A 3,504-nucleotide genomic window follows, 5' to 3' on the forward strand; every position below is an offset into this window, starting at 1 on the left:
TACACAGCTGTCAAGAGAAATGAGGTTCTAAAAATGCTACAAAATGGAAGAACCTTGAAAACATTATGCAAAGTGAAATAAATCAGACACAAGGACACATAGTGTATCTCACTTATATGGAATATCTAAAGTAGGCAACCGCATAGAGACAGAAAGTATATTAATGGTTGCCTACAGCTGGAGAGGGTGGGGAAGGTGTGCAGTGACTAACAATGGCTATGAGGTTTTTTGGGGAATGACAAAAATGTTCCAAAATTACAGTGATGGTTGCAGAACTCTGAATGGACTAAAAGCCATTGAACTGTATACTTTTAAGGCATGTAAAAAAAAATAGAAAAGGATTAAAGTAGCAATTATGGGGGAAATCAGACTGTACGGACCTATCTTATGCTTATTTTACAGATTAGTATTATTTTTATCTTGAATTATATACAGGACGGTAGAGTTTATATCATTATCTTGTTGGCACTTGGGGTTTCTGATGTCTTGATCTGAATTTCCTGGATCTCAGCTGCCCATTGTACAGCCAAATGAATCTTTTTATCTTCACCTTTCCCTTTTAAATCCTTTTCCCTGTGTCCCATACCTGTTTGGTGATTAGAATTAAAGTGATAACCTGATGAGTATAATGCATAATGACTAAAGATAGGATTGATATTTTGACAGATGCCACAAGCTGAAGAAAGTGATTAATGAGGAATTGCAAGCACCATGGCGGGGCCAGTGGGAGAAGTAATTTTGATTGGTGAGAGAGCATTTAATTCCTCTTCAAATTATACCAAGTAGATACCTACCGATTCCATCCACCTCTGCCGTTGTTAGGTGACATCAAGTCAGTTCTGACTCATAGCAGCCACATACGACAGAGTAGAACTGTCTCCATAGGGTTTTCTAAACTGTAATCTTCATGGGAGCAGATGCCGAGTCTTTCTCCTGTGGATCCCCCTGTGTTGGTTTGAACCACCAGCCTTTCAGTTAGCAGCCAGCCACTAACCATTGTGCCATCAGGGCTCCTCATCCACTTCTACAAGACTGAATTTAAGACTGAATCTCAGGAAGCACCCTATGTGGCGAAGTGTGGTAGTTCTGAGTTTAATTGGTTATTGCCCAGGTAACGCTTTATGAGGCATCCTTTTATCACTGACCAATGCTCCTCTTAAAATTATTGTTTGGCCTCTGCGAGGCAAATATCTTGCCTTTCCTTTTTGAGATGTATAGAGCTCACTACTGGATATAAAAGATAGACAACTCTTGTCTTTTAGGGCATCCCTAAAAGAAGGAGAGTCAGGAGTAGGAGAAAGATATAGAATATGTGGCTAGTTGCCTCCATGAACAATTGCCTCCTTGCCATGAGGCCAGAAGAACTGGATGGTGCCTGGCTACCATCACTGATTATTTTGATCAAAGATCCCATAGAAGGATCCTGATCAAAAGGAGTAAACTGCAGAGCAGAATTTCAAATTCTCATGGATTCCAGACTTTCTGGAGCCTTGAAGATTTTATGAACCCCTGGAATTATTGCACTGAGATAATCTTGAAACTTTAAACCAAAAACATCACCTGGAATCTCCTCAAAATCAAATAATAGTTTAGCTTAACTAGTAAAGAATGTCTGCCTTGATGGCCATCTAGATGCAACGATGGGTCTCTCCTCGTCCAGAGCAAAGAAGAATGAAGAAAACCAAAGACGCATGGAAGCAATTAGTCCAAGGGACATGCAATCCTCAGCCTATATGACCATGAGACCAGAAAAACTAGATGGTGCCTGGCCAGCGCTGTCAACCACTTGGAAGGGGATTGGTGCAGGAGATCCTGGATAGAGTGGGAGAACAATGTGGAGCAAAGCTCAAAATCATGAAAAAGGCCAGGCTTACTGGTCTGATAAAGACTGCTGGAACCCCTGAAACTATGGCCCCTAGCTACCCTTCAAGTCTGGACTTGAACTCACTCATGTGGCTTCCAGCCAAATAATAGACAGCCATATGGGCTGAATATTTCCATCAGGTAGATATATACTCCTTGGAGCTATCAATCATGGGAGAACAGAAGGGCAGTGTATGCACAGGGAGACAGCTGGGGGAAGGAGCGTGAGAGTGCATGGGAGGGAAGGACACAGGGAAGAGGTAACTACAGGAAGGAAGTGGGAACAGAGCTGTTACATTGTGGGGAATTGCAGTCGATGTCATGAGACAAAATATGTACAAACTGCTGTATGGAAAATGAATTTGCTCTGTAAAGTTTCACCCAAATCACAATAAAAATTTTTTTCTAAAAAAAAGGAATGTCTGCCTTGAGCATTGTTCTCTTTTAAGAGCTATCTATATGGGATCAAATTGACAACAGCAACTCAAAAGATTAGATAGAAAACTTAGAGGGAGTAAATTTATGTTAATGGAGAGTAAGTCAGAAAAGGAGGGTGAGAATGGTTACACAACTCTAAGAATGTAGTCAGTGTCAGTAAATGGTACATGTAGAAACTGTTGAATTGGTATATGTTTTTGCTGTGTGTATTCTCAACAACAACAACAACAACAACATTTTAAAAATAAATAAATGGTCTCTCTCTCTTCTGGTCCCTGATGCTCTGTGAGCTGTGGGCGACAGTGCAGACATGGCCAAGTCAAAGAACCACACCAAGCACAACCAGTCCCCCAAATGGCACAGAAATGGCATAAAGAAACCTCGATCACAGTGATATGAATCTCTTAAGAGGGTGGATCCCAAGTTCCTGAGGAATATGTGCTTTCCCAAGAAGCACAATGGGAAGGGCCTGAAGAAGATGCAGGCTAGCAACACCAAGGCCATGGATGCACGTGCCAAGGCTATCAAGGCTCTCATAAAGTCCAAGGAGGTCAAGTCCAAGATCCCAAGGGGCATCAACCATAAGCTTAGTCAACTCACGTACATTGCCCATCCCAAGCTTGGGAAGCATGCTCAGGCCCATGTTGCCAAGGGTCCCATTCTCACTCACTGTCCAAGTCAAAAGCCAAGGCTCAAAGTAAGGCTGAAGCTCTAGCCAAGGCATTGACTCAAATTCTGGCTTCGGGTCAGGCTCCCAAAGGTGCCAAGGCCCCCACCAAAGCTCCAGGGTAGAGTTTTCCATCTGAGGACAGATAGACTGGTGTGACCCCCTGGGCTGCTATCTACATGGGGCTGGTGTCCTCCTGTGTTATTTGTATAAATAAACCTGAGGCAGGAGCTGCAAAAATAAATAAATGCATCCCTGAAAATAGTGTTTACCAGTTGGTGGCCAGGGTACTTGCCAGAAATTATGCTAGTATGTGATTTTTACTGCACTAAGAATTATCAAGTAGTAAGACTAAGAAAAAAGGCCTGATGCTTGCCTTCTGAAAAATCAACCAACAAAAACCCTATGGATCGCAATGATCTGAGATGAAATGATCATGGCGATGGTGTAGAACCAGGCAGTATTTCTTTCTATTGTGCATAGAGTTACCCTGAGTCCAAGGCTGATTCAGCGGCAGTTAACAACAACAACCAAAA

The 3,504-nt window shown here is 42.3% G+C and overlaps 1 pseudogene; it reads left to right on the top strand.

The window, feature by feature from the left end:
* Positions 1 to 2,611: 2,611 nt before the first annotated feature.
* Positions 2,612 to 3,093, top strand: LOC122151189 (annotated as a pseudogene).
* Positions 3,094 to 3,504: the final 411 nt, after the last annotated feature.

The sequence above is a fragment of the Orycteropus afer genome, unplaced genomic scaffold (genome assembly GCF_000298275.1).
Source record: "Orycteropus afer afer isolate SDZICR_OR568_19922 unplaced genomic scaffold, OryAfe1.0 scaffold00327, whole genome shotgun sequence".
Lineage (NCBI taxonomy): Eukaryota > Metazoa > Chordata > Mammalia > Tubulidentata > Orycteropodidae > Orycteropus > Orycteropus afer.